The sequence below is a fragment of the Microtus pennsylvanicus genome, chromosome 19 (assembly GCF_037038515.1).
Source record: "Microtus pennsylvanicus isolate mMicPen1 chromosome 19, mMicPen1.hap1, whole genome shotgun sequence".
NCBI classification, from domain to species: Eukaryota; Metazoa; Chordata; class Mammalia; order Rodentia; family Cricetidae; genus Microtus; species Microtus pennsylvanicus.
This window is the reverse complement of record NC_134597.1, coordinates 40,918,929-40,938,987: the sequence shown is the minus strand read 5'-3', so window position 1 is coordinate 40,938,987 and position 20,059 is coordinate 40,918,929. Positions and strand designations below refer to the sequence as shown.

At 39.8% G+C, this 20,059-nt stretch overlaps 1 protein-coding gene across 4 annotated transcripts in view; it reads left to right on the top strand.

The window, feature by feature from the left end:
- LOC142838411 (serine/threonine-protein kinase DCLK2-like) overlaps nucleotides 1-20,059 on the top strand; it is a 90,624-nt gene that overhangs the window by 25,785 nt on the left and 44,780 nt on the right. The gene's annotated exons all lie outside the window — the stretch shown is intronic.

Below are 20,059 nucleotides of genomic sequence, written 5' to 3'. Positions count from 1 at the left end.
CCCACCCACCCCTTAGATATTATGATGTGCATGGTTGGGGTGTGACTTGGGCGTTAAGGTTTTGAAAGTTCCCCAGATGATTTCAGTGTGTAGACAAAATGGAAAAGTAGCCGTGCTTAAAGAATTTTCCACATTTGGTCGACAACGGGGTGAATCAAGATGAATCTCACCTGCCTTCTCCCTGAAGAGGATAACTAGGGTCGAGGGAAGCGACAGCAGAGGCCTATTAGAAATTAGTAATCCTGGCACAACAACTCAGAAGGACCACTTGGTAATATGTTGGGTCATTCTTGAGTTTCTGCAATATTTATTAGTTTTTAGGAAGGGACGGGTGGTTGGTAGTTATGTTACCTCTCAGACATCTTTCGTAATGCAAAAGTGCATTCCATGTAGCCATAACAACAAGAGGGAGGAAACTGATCTCTGAACTAGGTGGTTTTCTTATTTCAGCATAAACTTATATTCTAAAGTCATTTTCTCGATGTCACAGTTGATGAAACCTAAGCAGCATGCATGCCAGGGTTACTGATTTCTAACAGGCCTCAGTTGATGCTTTCTCTTTTACAGTTTCCCTCCAAAGGAAATAAGGTAGCTATTCTGAGGAGTCCTCAAAGTGCCCGAGTTTCTCCATTACTTTTAGCAAATGGTACCCTTGCTCTGTCTACAGGACAACATAATTAAAATTGTCTTCTATATAATTTAGCAGTAGAAGGGACTACCTCACACTTTGTCTTAGAAGTGAGATTTGGTTTTAAAGACTAAAAGAAACCTGTATGTGTGCCAGTAAAATGAAGAAAACATCGTTGAGAGATAAGGTCTCATTACATAGCTTCGGCTGTCTTGGTACTCACTACGTAAACCAGGCTGGCCTTGAACTCACAGACATCTGCCTGTCTCCAGTTTCCTGAAAACTGATCCTGATAGTTTTTGTCTGATCCCCATGTCAGAGCACCAGCACAGTGAAAGGCTCAACACGGTTGTGCAAGCACGTGTATCACTGAGGTTCCTAAGTTTTATAGCTGGGTAGGAATGTTGATTTCTCTTTTCCTTTGGCAGTTTGCATAGCATCTTCAGGTACTACTAGAGCTAGTCCTTGGGAAGGAGGCTTGCAGGTCAGTTCCAACTCTATTTCCCTGAGGTCTATGTCTGAAATGTGTAGTATCTTTAACAAAGGCACTGAAACTATATCAATAGCTATGTCAAAATGGAAAAGAATTTTCCAATAATAAAAATAGTGGGAAAGTTACAGTAAGTAAGGTTTTTTGGACTGTATAAACACTAAATTTCTGGATGTCAAGCAGCAGTTTTATGTTGAGGTATAGCAACTTAATATTAGGGGATCCTGGAAAAGTGACTAAAAGTTCGTACAGTTGAAGCACAGACAAATGCAGTCACCTTTAAAATGTGTAAACTCGTGATGAAACATTTGAGTACTGAGACTGTGACTCAGTGTAGAGTATTTGTTTAGTATGGGTGAGACACGGGCTTTGTTCCTGATATCCCCCAACAGTCCTTCGGTCTTCCTTTTGGTGCTTAAATTGATTTTCTTTTAGGAAGAGAAATTTCTGTTGCACGAATAATAAAAACCTAGAGATAGATATTGGGTTCAAGTTGAAGATCAGAAAAGCAAAGCAGTCAAGCAACTAGAGAGATCTTATCTCTACCAACTCTCAGACGAACAAAAAATATTCTACTCTCTGCCCAGTCATATTGCTCCTGTCTTCACCTCTCTCCATTAAAGGTGTGTGATTCCCAAAAGCTGGGATTAAAGGTGTGAACCATCACCACCTGGATCTGTTTGTGGATTGATTTTGTGTAGCCCAGGGTAGCCTTGAACTCAAAGAGATCCATCTAACTCTGTCTTCTGAGTCCTGGGATTAAAGGTATGTGCCACCACTCCCTGGCCTGTAGGGCTGACTAGGGTGGCTGCTTTGCCTTCTGATCTCCAGTAAAACTTTATTTATTAGAACACAAATACTATAACACTAAAAATGTCCAATGTTTTTGAGGATGCAGTGATCAAAAGAGATAAAAGTGTACAATTTATTAGCTTTGAAAAGCAGTATGCAATTTTTTGTAACTCTCTCAAAGGTCTTAGTGCTTGAACTCATAAATTCATTTTAGAAATTTGTCTAAAATAGCCAGAAAAACAAACATAAGAAACTGTGTATAGGGGCTGGAGGGATGGCTCAGAGGTTAAGAGTACTGATTGCTCTTCCAGAGGTCCTGAGTTCAATTCCCAGCAACCACATGGTGGCTCACAACCATCTGTAATGAGATCTGGTGCCCTCTTCTGGTTTGCAGCATATATGTAGGAAAAACACTGTATACATAATAAATAAATTCTAACAAAAAAAAACTGTGCATAGCAAGTTTAAGCCCAGCATGGAATCATGAAAATGGATCGCTACCAGTTAAATACCGAATGTGAAAACATTCCATTTCTTCCTTCATACTGGACATTTCCATCTGTGTTTGGGGAAATCTAACAGTTGAGGAAAAGGCTAAGGGAAAGAAACAATGAGTGAGATCTGTGTGTTGTATTTTTTATTTTGCTCACAAGGATAGGAAAGACAACTTAAAAAGTAATGCAGCAGAAACAGTAGACTGGGGGCACAGAGGTGAGGGGGAGGGAATGAGAGGAGAGGAAGGAGGGGAAACTGCAGTCGGGCTGTAAAATAAATAAATAAAAGTAATTCAGAGGTTGTCATTACCATCAGAAACCAAATGTTTGCTGTTGTTATCATTCTGCATCATGCTGAAGTTAAACAGTCTGAAAGTGATCTTTGAAACCTTGGAAGATGGCTATAGAATGCTACAGGGATTACTCTGGTCACTTGTTGGTTAGTTGGTCTTTCTTCAGAGATAGGGTCTTACTGTGTGGCCCACGTTGGCTCGGACTTGATGCATTCACTTGCCTCCGCCTCCTAAGTTCTGTGATTGTAGACCTTCCCTACCCAGATATTTACATCTCCTGTTAGGTCTTATTAACGTACATGTTTTTCATGTGCAAAGAAAGTGATGTTTTCAAGCTTTGACATGATCCATTGTTTTTGAAAAAAAAAGTATAGATTTGACTTTTGTATACACAATTTTTGGATCCTACATTCTTGGCACCCAGGCCATTCTTGAGGAGCTGTGGTTATCTTTGTGATTTAAAATTTTGGTTTCACTTGCTATTTTTTGTTTGGTGTATGGTTTAAGGAGAAATAGAACAGTATCTCTAGCCTTAAAATGACAAGGAGTTGGGGCTAGAGGAGTGGTCAGCAGTTAAGAGCACTGGCTGCTCTTCCAGGGGTCCTGGGTTCGAGTCCCGGCCACCACATGGTGGCTCACAACCATCTGTAATGGGAACGGGTGCCCTCTTCTTTCGTGCAGGCACACATGCAAATAGAAGCACTCACACACGTAAATAATTCTTCTAAAAATAGCAAGAAATTGGGCTATGTTTAAGATTAATGAAAACCTTAGTTAGGCAGTGTTCATTTTTACTTTATTTTTCCATAAAATTTCTTTATTCTCTGGATTGGTTAAACTAACTACTTGCTGCTGATGTTTTTTTTTTCTTTTGTACTTTTGAGACACGATTTCAATGTATCCTTGACTGTTCTGAAATTCTCTATGTTGACAAGGCTGGCCTTGAACTCAAAGTGGCCTGCCTCTGCCTCTCAAGTGCTGAGATTAAAGGTGTGTGCCACTATGCCCATGCCCATGTCTAACTGCTTTAAGATTCTTTATAGTGTGTGCATGTGTGTGTATGGTGTGTGTGGTTTAGTGTGGTATGTGTGGTGTAGTATGGTGTGTGTCATGTGTATGTATGTGTGTGTGGTGTATTGTGATGTGTGTAGGTATGTGTGTGTGGTGTAGTGTGTAGATGTGTGTGATGTGGATGGTGTGTATATGTATGTGTGGTACATGTGATGTAGTGTGGTATAGTGTGGAGTGTGTGATGTGTGTATGTATGTGGTTTAGTTGTATATATGTATGTGTGTGGTGTGTGTATGTATGTGTGGTGTGTGTGTGTAATGTGTGTGGTGTGTGTATGTGTGTGGTGTAGTGTATGTGTGATGTGTGTGTGGTGTGTGATGTATGTGGTGCGTATGTGTGTGGTGTAGTGTGTAGGTGTGTGTGTGGATGGTGTGTATGTATGTGTGTGGTGTGTGTATGTATGTGTGGTGTGTGTGTGATGTGTGTGGTGTGTGTATGTGTGTGGTGTAATGTATGTGTGATGTGTGTGGTGTGTGTATGTGTGTGGTGTGTGTGTGATGTGTGTGTGGTGTGTGATGTGTGTGGTGTGTATGTGTTTGGTGTAGTGTGTAGGTGTGTGTGTGTGGATGGTGTGTATGTGTGTGTGGTGTGTAATGTGTGTGTGGTGTGTGTATGTATGTGTGGTGTGTGTGTGACGTGTGTGTGATGTGTGTGTGATGTGTGTGTGATGTGTGTGGTGTGTGTATGTGTGTGGTGTAGTGTATGTGTGATGTGTGTGGTGTGTGTATGTGTGTGGTGTAGTGTGTGTGTGATGTATGTGGTGTGTATGTGTGTGTGTGGATGGTGTGTATGTATGTGTGTGGTGTGTGTATGTATGTGTGGTGTGTGTGATGTGTGTGGTGTGTGTATGTGTTTGGTGTAATGTATGTGTGATGTGTGTGGTGTGTGTATGTGTGTGGTGTGTGTGTGTGATGTGTGTGTGGTGTGTGATGTGTGGTGTGTGTATGTGTGTGGTGTAATGTATGTGTGATGTGTGTGGTGTGTGTATGTGTGTGGTGTGTGTGTGATGTGTGTGTGGTGTGTGATGTGTGTGGTGTGTATGTGTTTGGTGTAGTGTGTAGGTGTGTGTGTGTGGATGGTGTGTAATGTATGTGTGTGGTGTGTGTATGTATGTGTGGTGTGTGTGTGATGTGTGTGTGATGTGTGTGGTGTGTGTATGTGTGTGGTGTAGTGTATGTGTGATGTGTGTGGTGTGTGTATGTGTGTGGTGTAGTGTGTGTGTGTGATGTGTATGTGTGTGGTGTATTGTGATGTGTGTGTGTGGTGTATTGTGATGTGTGTGTGTGGTGTGTGTGTGGTGTAGTGTGTGTGTGTGATGTGTGTGTGTGTGGTGTAGTGTGTAGTGTATATGTGTGTGTGGTTTAGTGTGTGTGTGCATGTGTGTGTATGTGTGTGTGGTGTATTGTGATGTGTGTGTGTATGGTGTGTGTGGTTTAGTGTGGTATGTGTGGTGTAGTATGGTGTGTGTCATGTGTGTGTATGTGTGTGTGGTGTATTGTGATGTGTGTAGGTATGTGTGTGTGGTGTAGTGTGTGTGGTGTGGATGGTGTGTATATGTATGTGTGTGGTACGTGTGATGTAGTGTGGTATAGTGTGGAGTGTGTGATGTGTATATGTATGTGGTTTAGTGTGATGTGTATTGTGTAGAAATGTATGTGTGTGGTGTAGTGTGTGCGATGTGTTTGGTGTGTGTATGTGTGTGGTGTAGTGTGTGTATGATGTGTGTATGTATATGTGTTTGGTGTAGTATGGTGTGTGTAGTGTGTTTGTATCGTGTGTGTATGTGTTGGTGTAGTGTGTAGTGTGTTTGATAAAATGTGTGTATTTTTATGACAGATTTCCTTTGAAGAGAAATGAGAAAGAAACTTAGACATATTAGTGAACTGTCTTTATACAATTTTAGACTGTCTTAAGCATATTTTGTCCTAGTTCACTTACTACCTGAGTTTGTTTTAGTTTAACATTAACTGGGTGTGTGTCACAAAGACAGAAATTGTCCTTTAGACAACTTGCCGTAAGCCGTCACTGATTTCATCCTGAAATAGTGGACTTTTAGCGGTGTTGGTTTCTTTCGTGGACCCGAAGGCTTCGAGATTGAAAACATTATGAGTATCATGTGATAGCAGCATTCATGTCCTTGTTATTATGCTTTGAATTTTTTCCTTCTTTAGAATGTTTACATTCCCTATTGGTATTGACTCCATTTATAAGATTTGGATTTATTAGTAATATTGACTAATATATCTAAAGTCTTCATAAAATCGCTTAGATCAACTTTTAGAATTTCATTTAAGTTAACTCATGGTTTCTAAAGCAGCAGTGATTTTATTTAAGTCCTAGGAGACATAGAGCTATATCTGGACTCAGCTTTTAGTTGTCACATCTAGAAATGGGGATTTTGGTGATTGATCATTGGAAGGCAGAATCCTAAGATTCACAGGCAACTATAACATGGTTCTTTGGGCTATATATTTATAGTACTGAGAATTTAAAGTCCTGGTTTAGTGTAACAACGTTATTCAAAAGTAAATACTCTTTACGTATTAACATTGTTAGTAGATATCATACTGAACTTTATTTTGGACCTTTATTTTTGACAGACAGGCTACAAGGACATCTGTGTTGTCTAATGGACACAAACTTTGGGAAGTTGTGGTTTATAATCTGCTGGCTTGGGTTTCAGCCTGTCTCTCTTGTGCATGTTTACGTAGTGCAGCTTCACAGATGTTTAAAGAAAGACATCATAAATGCTTTTGTAGGTATTTAAAGTTAGGTACCAAACATCATGATTTAATCGTAAGTTTTTAGTACTTAGAAGCATGGTGTAAGGGTTTAAATTAAGCGTTGTCACACCCGAAGGCTATCTGCTTGCTTGTTAACACATGGGGTTTGGAGAGGCAGGAACATGCCAGAGCCTCCAACCTCATCACTGGAGTAGCTGGTTGATGGGACAACAGTTTGGTTGGCTGTTGGGAGATGGAGCTTCGTGGGGGTATTTCTTTTTTTAAAATATTTATTTATTTATTATTTATTATATACATATAAATATTTATTATTTATTATATTATTTTTATATACATATAAACACAAATAAATATAAATATTATTTATTTATTATTATATTATTTTATATACATATACATATAAATATAAACAAATATTTATTATTTATTATTATTTATTTATTATATACAATATTCTGGTGCCCTGAAGAGGGCACCAGACCCCATGACAGATGGTTGTGAGCCACCATGTGGTTGCCAGGACTCGAACTCAGGTCCTCTGGAAGAGCAGGCAATGCTCTTAACCACTGAGCCATCTCTCCAGCCCCTCGTGGGGGTATTTCTGTGAAGTGATGCCTTGCTCTGGCTTCTTAGCTCTCAGTTACTACTGTCTGTTGGCTGAGTAAGCAGCCTTCTCTGCTATGTGCTTCACCCACTACTTTTTTGTCTTGTCTGAGGCCCATACTGTAAAGCCATCTGATCATGGATCTCTAAAACCTTTAGTCATTTTAGGTTCCTGGAGGTATTTTGGTACAGGGATAAAAAACAAATAGCCATATTTTTCATTATCTTTAAAAAATTACAACCTTCACTCATGAGGCAGAGGCAGGGAGATCTCTGTGAGTTTGAGGCTAGCCTGGTCTACAGAGTGAGTTCTAGTACAGCCAGGGTTACAGAGAGATACTCCACCTCAAAAAAAATAATAACAAAAAATCCAAACAGACAAAACAACAACAACAAAAAAAACCCCAACAAAACAAAAAGGTTCAATCTTGAATTTGGGAGTAGCTCAGTAATAAACACCTGACTTGCATTTGAGTGGCTCCAAGTTCCAACCCAGCAAAAAGGAAAAAGAAAAACGATAAATGAAAATTCCTAATGTAAAACTCATATATTTTAAAATGAGATGACTAAGAAAAATAATCTATAAAGAGGAATACAGGCCATTTCATAATACTGTTTAAACACACATTGAACTTTGATTTTTTTTTTCAATGAAAAAAGCCTTGAACTTTTAAACACATGTATAGGGAAAGAAGGCCTTTTAAACATGTTTAAAGTTAGAAAGCCTTTTTTTTTTTTTTAAAATAAGCCACAGTGGCAAAGTTCTTTAAAAATGTCTCTTTTTTCTGGTACAGAACTGAAAGGTCCAAATATAACTTTTCCCACATATGTGAAGAGTTCTAGCTTTTAGCATTCCCAGAAACAGCAGAGTTTAACATGAAAAATCATTTTATAGAATTTTGGAACAAGTGGGTTCTTGTCATGGACAGAGGCAAAACAGACTTAGAAATTGCTTGCAGTTGATGCTTTTAGGGTAAAACACTTCTAGACTTTAATTACATCATTTATGTCACCACTTTCTTGCCTCTAAGCTTTCCAGAAATTAGAAAAATGATGAATTTTGCTTTATCAAGGGTTGCTGTTTGCCTGTGACCTAGGTTTGGCTTCAGAATATCTGAGCTATAAGGGAAACGGTTTATTACACTGGTCAGTGACTCTGTAATGGAACACATACAAGTAACACCATATTTTGGAAAAGAACAGGAAGTGCTCTCAGAGACTGGAAGAGTTTTTACTAAAATGCCAATATTCCAGACCAGAACCCTGTGTTCCCCTAGGGTGGAATGGTAGAGCTGGGAAGGGCTGTGCTGGCTTAGTCATTTGATTTCTGCTCATCTAGTTGGGGAACTGCTTGAGGCTCAGCTGGGCAATTCTAGCTATTGAGGGATTCTGGGCAAGCCTAACAATCAAGAACACCAGTGGGTAGTAGATTGTGAGCAAATAGGGAGCCAATAAAGAGCCATGAGAGTTGTTTTTCTTCTTCCCTAAATTGGTTTTTTTAAATGTTTATTTATTATATACATATAAATATTTATTATTTATTATATTATTTTTATATACATATAAACACAAATAAATATAAATATTATTTATTTATTATTTATTATATTATTTTATATACATATACATATAAATATAAACAAATATTTATTATTTATTATTTATTTATTATATACAATATTCTGGTGCCCTGAAGAGGGCACCAGACCCCATGACAGATGGTTGTGAGCCACCATGGGGTTGCCAGGACTCGAACTCGGGTCCTTTGGAAGAGCACACAATGCTCTTAACCACTGAGCCATCTCTCCAGCCGCCTCTTCCCTAAATTGTATAGTTGATTTCTACCTCCAGTTCTTATCCCACCTTCCTCTGAAGAGGTAACACTAACTACCATGATGGAATTTTGGTCACTGCTATTGTCTTGAATCCCAGCTAGGTGGTCCTAGCTATTGATGGACTCTGGGTGGCAATAATGAGCCCCAGTAGTAGGAAGTTTACAGGTTCTTTCAGTGTGGCCCCATATTTCGATATGGCACAAAAGCCATTAGTCCCATCCGAGCTGATCACGTAGCTCTGCAGACAAGCTGTCTCTGCCCTGAACAAAAGCCAGGATGCCTGCTCCTAGCTTCTTTTGTTAAAATGTGGATTACCTGAGAAGAAATGTTTGACTGAAGCTGATGACTTAAGAGTTCAGAGGTTTGGTGCTTCCTTTCTTTTGTAATTTGGAAGGTGTCTTATAGAGATGCTAATTCAGGGCCTACCTGACTGCTAGATGCGGATGTGACTTGAGCCCTGCACCTAGTAAAAAATCTGCCAGCCAGAGCTCAGGAAGGCAGTCTAACAGACAGAGAGCCCGTGTTCTACTCCCTGCTCTGCAGTGCAGCTTCAACTGAAAGAAAAAGCCAGATTTAAATTAAAGTAGCCTCTGAGGTAAGCAGGTTAAAATGCTTTTTCATTTCACAATTTTGCCTTTTTGTTAATAGTCTGCTGTTTGTAGGCAAGTGAATTTGTATCCAAGGTGGATTGATTTTAGTACTGTGCCTCTAGTAAAGTTTAAAGTCAGAGATTGTGATGCATTCAGAAGTTCCTTGATTGTACAGGATTTTAAGGTTTTTCAGGCTAGCCTGAGTTTTTGTCTTTTCTCACAAGGCTAAGGATTGTTTTTTCAACATCCGTGAAGAATTTTGTTACAAGTTTAATGGGCATTTGCATTAGATCTGTAGATTGCTTTCAATAACATGGTCAATTTTGCTATGATTGGTGCTATCTTTACAAGAGAATAGGAAATCTTTCAATTTTCTGTTGGCTTAAATTTCTTCCTTCAGAGATTCAAAGTTCTTGTTATACAAGTTTTTCAACTCGTGTGATTAGAGTTACTCAAATATTTATAATATTTATGAGTATCTCGTTCATGATATATGTAGAGGAGATTCATTTGAGTTGTTTTCAGATTCTGTGTATGATAAAGTAATTCTGCTATGAACATGGTTAAGCACATGTCCTTGTTGTATGGTTGAGCATCTTTTGTATATAGGCCCAGAAGAGATAGCTGAGTTTTAAAATGGTTTGTTGCCTAATTTTGTGAGAATTAAACAGCAGTGGAGGAGTTTCCTTTAAACATAAGTTGTGAGTTTTTGATCTTTGTCACGTTACAGAGATAAGAGTCTCAGAGTTGTTTTGATTTGCATTTCTCCAATGGTTAAGCATATTATATTTGAGCAATTTTTGAATGTTTCCAGTCATTTTAATTTCATATAAAGTTATGGTAAAGAAAATTATGAAATTATGAATAATTGGAGAGCTGGTACTGACCGGCTAAACATGCAATTACGAATTAGGAGAGCTGGTATTGACCGGCTAAATATGAAATTATCAATAATTGGGAAAGCTGGTTTTGACCTGCCAAACATGAAATTATGAAAATTGGGAGAGCTGGTTTTGACCGGCTAAACATGAAGTTACGGTATTAGAAAACTAAAGAACGGTATTGACTGATGATGTGGAAAAATCATGATTGTGAGTTGCTGCGGTTGAGATTTGGCTGAAAGAGAGATTGACCATGAATGTTGAGTTGATACGCATGCTGAGAAAGTAAACTCTGAATGATGTTCTGTACCAGCGGAGGAAACATTTTCAACTCAGGTGATTCTACTCTCCTTTAAGATAGGAGAATATAGTCTTTGGGAGCATAATTATACATAAAGCATTATGATGCATCCTAACAAGTAATGGCTGATACACAGGGTCTTAAAAGTTTATTTATCTCCACTAATCTCTTTACAGAGGTCGGCAGTCAATGACGGGTGTGAGGCTTCTCCCCAGATGCCTAAGACAGGGGCTTGCATAAAAGATGCCTGCTCCAATGACGGGAAAATTTGGGTAAATGAGGACTTTGCCCAAGTCAGGCGCGACATATCTGTCTTGTTGCAGAAGCACAGGGTTTATTAAAATTAATAAGAGAGAGTGGATTGTGGGCCCATATTTCGATATGGCACAAAAGCCATTAGCCCGGTCCGAGCTGATCACATAGCTCTGCGGACAAGCTGCCTCTGCTCTTAACAAAAGCCAGGATGCCTGCTCCTAGCTTCTTTTGTTAAAATGTGGATTACCTGAGAAGAAATGTTTGACTGAAGCTGATGACTTAAGAGTTCAGAATGCTTTGCTCATTTAAAACATCTGGGTGATCAGAAAATTAAAACCAAACAGAAGCATTTCTTGTTTTCTGTGGGACCAGGCAGACCAGAAACAGGAAAAAGTGATAAGTAGGAGAGGGCTGTAAGGTCCACGCTCTCTTCATCATAGCTTAGACTTTCAGTCGAGAGAGTCTTAGGTGGTGATAAGGCCTGAGTGAACAGTCTCTCTTTTAGCCTTATCACCTGGCTACAGGCTTCCTGGGATGCAGTTCCTCTCATTGTCCTATGAACTTCTATAGTGTTTGTTCCCTGAATGTAGCGTTTTTGCCTAGTCACTATTTCTTTTAGTCTTCTCAGACTCCTACTTCTTTATGAATCTCTTGCCGGGCGACAGTATAGTAGACGCGTGCTGCCACCATGTGGCTAAATAGTGCAACGACAAATTTTACAGTTCTGGATGGCTGGCTGTCAGGTCTTGAAGCTCAGCAATATACTCTTGAGCTCAGTGAAGCTTAGGGCAGTAATTGTCAGAGTTTTATCTGAATCGTACCCATGGAATTCCTGAATAATCTTACGATTTTCATGTATAAGTTCTCTGCTGGTGCTGGTGCTGTCCTGATAGGTCCATAGCATTGATTCAACTGCCACAGACTCTGCCTTCCTCCCTGTAAAAGTTAATTATACTGTTGAAGAGATGGCCTGTCTCCCTGCAGGGCAATTATTCAAACTGTCTTTCCCCTCTTTGTCATCAGGAAGGCTCAAAAGAGCCTGGGGAAATAATAAGAAGACACGAGGCTCTCTGCCACAGTTATCCTGTTCACTGGGTACAATGGGGGCATGGGCAGAGTTAGATTTGTTTCAGTTCTAACTTTTCAAAAACCCTTTCTGCTTTCTTTGCACCGCTAGCTAGCTATTCGTTTTTTGGAGGCAGTCTGTGATCAAAGTCTTTTCATGCTTGTTTTCCAGATCTTTCTCCCAAGCTAATGGTTTAAGCAATGAATCCTTTGAACAACTTAAAGTAAAACTTGATCTGTGTTACAAAGGTGACGCATAAATCCAACTACACTTAATAAAAACCAGGGGACAGATATGGGAGTAAAAACCTGGAAGACCAGAGAACTGGGAGCAGTCACCATTTGCTTTCTATGCATCTCCTTTCTGCATTTAAAAGGGTCAGATTCTGTCTCTACCCAACCACCACCACTACCACCACCACCGGGCTCCTATGGTCAACTAGTGGTTAGCTCCACCCTGGATCTCCAGGCCAGTTTTATTTGTCAGAACACAAACAAAATGCTACACAACACATATGGAAGGATTTTCATGAGCCTTTTGGAGGGGTGTTCCTCACTTGATCAGACAACAGAGCTGATTGATTAGATCAATCAAATCATTCCTGATTTGTAGACTATTATGTCAGGAGGCTGCATTCTAAAAGTCAGCTGAGGAGCTACCGTGTGTGTGTGTGTGTGTGTGTGTGTGTGTGTGTGTGTGTGACACCCAGGCATTGAGCTGAGACTGCTGTCTCAGAGGAGTTTCCAGATTCGAGGTAGGATGCTTAGGTGTAGCTCACAGACATGAGAGAGACAAAGAGTAGGAAACACTACATTATGAAAAGAGGAGCCATCTGATGTCTTGTTCTCTTAACTCTGATCTTGATTACCACAAGACAGCACCTCCCTGGGTCTTAACTTGTGGATGTTTATTGTCTGTTGGAAGTGTATGTGAACCCAAGAAGCAGAAACCTTTCTCCTTGCCTTCTTTATTGTTTAGGGTCAGAATGAATGAAGTTAGGACATTTTTAAAAACTTGTTATGTCTGGTGCTTACTATGGAATCACGTGGCCAGACTTCAATTTGGCTCAGGACTGATGGAGTTCAAGATCATTTGGCACTGGTGGTGGAGAAGCGGCACTCACCACACTCTGAGTTTGTTCAGTGACAGAAAGTAAAGGATCCTAGGAGGATAAGCATAGAACAGTAGATTCTAGCCTAGCATGGGACATTTGATTCAGACTTCTGTTTGTTTACCAGAAAACTGACAATCAGAAAGGTGACAAGGTGTTTGCTCGAGGTCACTGGAAATTTTGTAGCAGTGAAGCTCATAATCTAGGGTTTCAGTCCTTTATCATGTTCTTTCAGAGACAGGGTTTCATACAACCTAAGGTGGCCTGGTATTAAAGCAGAATACTGCTTTAGTATTCGAGATGCTGAGATTGCAAGTGTGAGTCTTTGTACCTAGTTCTGACTCTTCAGGCATAACTTCAAAAACTTATTTATTATGTGTGCATGTGTGTGCATTTTTGTGGGCATACAAGCACTCATGCACCATAGCATACATGTTGAAGACAGAAGACAGCTTGTGGGAGTTGGTTCTACCTTGTGGTTTCTGGGGATTAAAATTAGGTCCTCACCTCTCTGCCTTCCTGACTTCAGGCATATAGCAATCCCCCAAAATTTGAGCTTGTGCAAAGTCATACATTGCCTTAGATCACCCACCCTCTCTAGAAACCTATAGGTTATAACCTATAGTAAAGAACTCTCTTTAGTTGGGATTCAGAACAAACCCCTATTGCAGTGACTGATGCTGCAACTAAGCTGACCTTTCTACCTGAAATAAATATCAGCTCCTATTTATACCAACCTGGAACAGAATCCTTTGCTCATTTAAAACATCTGGGTGATCAGAAAATTAAAACCAAACAGAAGCATTTCTTGTTTTCTGTGGGACCAGGCAGACCAGAAACAGGAAAAAGTGATAAGTAGGAGAGGGCTGTAAGGTCCACGCTCTCTTCATCATAGCTTAGACTTTCAGTTGAGAGAGTCTTAGGTGGTGATAAGGCCTGAGTGAACAGTCTCTCTTTTAGCCTTATCACCTGGCTACAGGCTTCCTGGGATGCAGTTCCTCTCATTGTCCTATGGACTTCTATAGTGTTTGTTCCCTGAATGTAGCATTTTTGCCTAGTCACTATTTCTTTTAGTCTTCTCAGACTCCTACTTCTTTATGAGTCTCTTGCCGGGCGACAGTATAGTAGACGCGTGCTGCCACCATGTGGCTAAATAGTGCAACGACACATTTTACAGTTCTGGAAGGCTGGCTGTCAGGTCTTGAAGCTCAGCAATATACTCTTGAGCTCAGTGAAGCTTAGGGCAGTAATTGTCAGAGTTTTATCTGAGTCGTACCCATGGAATTCCTGAATAATCTTACGATTTTTCTGTATAAGTTCTCTGGTGCTGAGCTATGAGAGCCAGTGTGGTTCATCTTCCCCTGGCTATGTGGTAGTTAGTGATCAGATGCAGATTTCTTTATATTCTTGCCTGGTCCTGCATCATCCAGTGTGCTCCAGCATGATCTGAGTGGTCCTGCATGTTCTTTGTATCTCTTGGGCCGACTGGCACTCTCCTGACTGCATCTGTGCAGAGCACAGGGAGTGGGACTGTGCTTTGAAATATCCTTTATGAAATCAGCCCCATGGAACACAGATTTGCCAAGGTCGGAGAGCCCTGGTCCCTCTAGTATCTTCCAGAAGTTTTGCACTTTGAACATTTAACATTTAGGTTTACTATCCATCTGTAGTTAATTCTGTGGAGCTTGTAAACAGTAGTTCCTTTATAGAGTAGCACTCCACTGTTACTGTGATAAGACTAGGATCGATGGTATAAATTCTTAGAAAATATTACGTCACAAAGTAGAATTTATATAAGGGAGAGTTGCATCCCAAATCCTCCAAAGGTTAATGGTATGCTAACTGCACGTTAGAGATTAGTATAAGACATAAATGTTTGTTCCCTAGGATTAACCAGCTGCATTCCCAAAACAAAGGCGACAGCCCTGTTTTACAAACAGCAGAAACACCCATTCCTCCATCCTTTTAATGCTGCTCAAGAGACCATGCCAGTGTCACAACCCCATTAAGTCCTGTTGTGCCATAAAGGTATATTAATTCTAGAACATTGGCATTTCTAGTCTTTATGAAAAGAAATTTTGAGTCAAGGTCTCCTATGTTGATTGAAGTCTATTTGAACCCTGTCTGTAGCCCCACAAGGCATTGCCCTTCTTGTCTTCCTGCCTAAACACTCTAAACCTTGGATTGCATGTCTGCAGCACCACAGCATTCTGAAATTGCCAGTTTGAGTACATAGTGGACTGTCCATTGCAGAACAGAGAAAGGATTTGTTTATGGAGCCTGTCTTCTCCACTCAGACCAGAAGCGGAGGAACACTGCTCTGAGAAAACAGATAATAGCCAGGTCACAGACTGAACTTGAAGGCAGTGAGCTGCAGGGGTCTTCATTTTAAAGAAGGACTGACTGATGGGGCATGATGAGTGACTTTCTCTATAATTTCCCTGCATGTATTAATTCCTTCCATGTGAGTGAAGACAGACAGAATTCGTGGGTGTGCAATTTAGGGAGGGGAGCTTGAACGACTGAGTATTCAGTTTCCAATGAGCAGATCTATGCAGATATGTACAATCCTGATTGGATAAAGTTAAGTCAGCTGAGATGTTTGAGAAACAGACAATTGAATGCAACTCCATGTGTTAGATTACAGCACTCAGTGACTAACATTTTACATGGAAGCTGAGCAACCTCTTCCATTGCTGGTCTGGGTCCTCAGAACCCAAGACTTTTCACAGAAAGGTGAAAACTATGGTTATCAGTTCCAACACCACTGTGGACTTTGTTTATAATGTTCTTGGTTTACCCAATGTTTCTCTTGTGCAACATTGTCTGATTAGCCCCTTTCTGAATTTGTATACTTCCTTTTAAAACCCAACCCATTGATTTACATTAGCAAGAGACTTGCTGTTGAATTTGACTTAGTTCTACAGTCAATCTGGGATAGGTCTGATTAGCAGCCATTGCTGGGACCTTCTGCTCACCTGATTCTGACACTCAGACCTCACTAACCAATCAGAGCCTCCACCAGTCAAATGGGAGGGTTCTTCAGGGAGCAAGGACTCCCGGTTTATCGCTTCCTGAAGAAATCACAGTCTCTCTTGTGCACTGTGTCTTGGGTTCCCTTGTGGGGAGAGAGTTTGTCAGCTGTACCATGGTGAATGAGTGGTTGCTCTCCACAGATTGGAGGAGTGATGGGCCAAGGTGAGTAAGGGGCCAATGTCCCCAGGTGGGAGGAGTTGCTGGGCTTCATGCACGTGGCTGCTCTTCCCACGGTTTTTATTTTTATTTTTATTTTTTTTTTTTGGTTTTTCGAGACAGGGTTTCCCTGTGGTTTTGGATCCTGTCCTGGAAGTAGCTCTTGTAGACCAGGCTGGACTCGAACTCAGATCCGCCTGCCTCTGCCTCCCTAGTGCTGGGAGTTTGGAGTGGCTGTGCTTGGCGGGTCAGGGGCCACTGTCCATAAACTAGCCTGCTGAGGAGTGCTGCTGATCTGTTCAGTCCTCCCCTGATTGGTTGGGAGCCAGTGGACAAAGAGTTTAGTGTGTTCCTGCCTTATCCTAAGTAAGTAGTCCTAAGTGATCCTTGCAACTCTCCATGGCAGTCTCTGAATAACTTCACCGCCTGGGCTGTGTCTGCACTGAGCAGAGCATTGGCAGCTGCAAATGGTGGTGGCTGTAGTGCTTATTTTGCCGCATGTGGAGAGATATCACCATATTTTCCAAACTCAGAGACCACAGTATCTTCAGAAGTTCTTCACTTTTAACATTTATGTTTAGGATCCATTTGTCGTTAATTTTGTGGAGCGTGTAAATGGTTTCTCCTGTGTAGAGTAGCACTCCACTGCTAAATTGAAGTAGAGCATAATTGATAGTAGCATTAATGGTATAAGGATTTACCAGTTCTTAGGAGACATTAAGTCACACAGGAGAATTTAAGTAAGGGAGGGCTGCATCCCAAATTCCCCAAAGATAAGTAGTATGCTAACCATGCCTGTTAGATATTAGTATCATGAGATGCAAATGTTTGTTCACCAAGATTAATAAGCCATTAAGGTACATTCCTATAACAAATGAGACAACCATGATTTACAACCAGCCAAAAGACCCACTTCTCAGTCAAAGACCTCTAACATGGTGCTCAAGGGGCCATTATAGGCTCACAACCTGTGTGCCATGAAAGTATAATAATTCTAGAACAGCTGCATTTTTCAGTTTTTAGAAATGCCGAGTTAACTTTTAAATTAAGGGATGTACATGACTTTTTTATTGTGCATTGTCCCATACCCTGTCTTGACATGCAAAACTGTCAGTATCAAGGGATTACAGAACTTCAATAAAGAACACCAGAAAGTGGCAGACAGAAACAATAGGCTAAATGCAAACCCTAGTTTCACTGAAAACCCCTGTTATTGGAAATGGTAACAACAAACAAAGCAATTAGTACCTGAGCTTTACCTCAAGGTTATAAAAATTCTTTTGTTCATGCATAATGCTTGCTTCTTGCTATAAATAGGGTAGTTTGTAAATATCCCATCACCACTGATATAGAAATCCAATCTCAGGTGGTGATCAGATATAACTGATAAGCTTTGTGTGCCCCATGGAGGTTTTTTCCTTTTTTTCTGGAATCAACTTTGCTTCTGGTTTAATAGATTTTAGGGGTCTGCCCCCTCCTCAATAGTTGCATGCCACCTGGACACAACAATAGTAAGCAAAATGTTGTCTAAGTGACCCTAACAGACATCCTATTCTTTATCATAATAGAATGATATCCTTTTATTTTTTTTTATTTTTATTTTTTATTTTTTGGTTTTTCGAGACAGGGCTTCTCTGTGGCTTTGGGGCCTGTCCTGGAACTAGCTCTGTAGACCAGACTGGTCTCAAACTCACAGAGAACCACCTGTCTCTGCGAGTGCAGGGATTAAAGGCGTGCGCCACCATTGCCTGGCTGAATGATATCCTTTTAGTAGTCACAATATCTTCTACAAAGTTAAAACCTCAGAAGGCTTCAAGTGAATCTCTCCAAAGAATGTGGTGTACTGGATGAGTTATCGTCATTGATTTCTGGTAGTTTGATTTTGATTAGAATCCTGTCATTTCTGTTTAAGAAATTATAGTCTATATTTGTAGGCTATGTCTTTATGTCTCATTTTTTGAGTGCTGCAATCTATATTGTTTTATTATCATCTGATTGTTCCTCTGGAAAATGATCGGCCTTCAACAATTTTGTATCTAGAAAATTTCATGTTAAAAGTTCCTTATGTTTTCGTTGGTTTGAGAAGTTTCTGTGGAGAGTTGGTTTTAGTTATTTTTATTTATTGTTCTTAGAGGCCTTCCTCTTTCCATTCCCTGACATTTCTGTGTTTTCCAGTTGCTGTTTGGGCTTTGGCTGTTTAAGTGATTGGATGTGATTAATACATTTACTTTGGATCTTTAAAACCTCCTTGTATATTATTGTCTTTTTCCTAATTAGCCTCACCTGTCAACATGACATTGCCTAGGGTTATCTGAAGAAGCATCAGTTGAGGGTGTGCATAGATGAGAACATCTAATTGCTGCATCTGAGAGAAATTGTATTGATTTAAAGTGTGGGAAGGCTCTTCCACTGAGTTGACAATATCTCTAAGCAAGTGGACCTGCAGAAGAGAACTAGCTTAGACAAACGAGAAAGGTAGGAAGCAATGTTTCCCCATGTATTGTCTTCATTTATTAGCTTGAGTTTCCACCCTAAGCTCCCACAAGGGTGGACTGTGATCTAGGGATATCAACCAGATAAATCTCATTATCTAAGTTGCTTTTGGATAGAGTTTAATCACAACAATGGAGAAGAAAATTGGAACAAAAATGGTACCTCAAATGTACTTTTATTACTGCAAAGGACTTGAAATTTTTAGGTCTGCCCTTGCTATCCTGAATGGAATTGTTTTATTGTTGTTTTGTTATTTAGCCCAAGGAGGCAACTGATGCATAGCAGCTTTCCTCCCAGCCTCTGTATGCTGGAGTTACATGTCATGTACTCCCATTGACAAAGAGCCAAATATTTGAATTTTTTATACGTGGTCATTACTTGTGCAGCTGGCACTACTTTATCTTTTGACACTGTGGCTAGTTATTTTCATTTGCTTTTCTTTGAAAATAGTAAAGCTCATAAACCCTATAAGACCAGAAATAGACAAGTACTTTCTCACCCTATCTCAGAGCTTTTTCAACATTAGCTTTAATTCTTTACCAAGTATCTATATCTTAGGTGCCTTCTGGATACCAAATAATTTTTAAGGCTTCATTATTTCCACACACATTTCTAAATCAGAAAGAGAAATGTGAACCCTATGAGTTTTTACTGAATGCTTTAGGATAGCAAGGTACAGAGAGGATTTGGCTTGTCCCATTACCCTGTAATGAGGATTACTTATCTGGTTAATATTTTACACTTCCTAACTTTTACTCTTTATGGTCCCTGTTCCGGTGACACTGATCAACATCTACTGCATTGTAGACTCTTGGTATGGTTGTCTTGTAAATCAGTACACTGGGAATACCTCAATGAATATAAAAATGAAATAATAAATATTTCATTTTTATATTAATAATAAATAATATAATAAAAATAAATAATAAAAATAAATAATCATTAACCCCAACTCTGAAACCCCTCTGGACTCACGTACATGGTCATGGTAAACTCTCGCCTCTCCTTGCCAGAACAATACCTCAATGAATATAAAAATGAAATAATAAATATTTCATTTTTATATTAATAATAAATATAATATAATAAAAATAAATAATAAAAATAAATCATCATTTTTCAGTAATAAAAATGAAAATAAGTCCATAGACACAAGGCAACACGTCTACAGAAGCAAAGCACTCCTTTGTGACTGGTACAGTGTGAGCAACTGCGCTCAA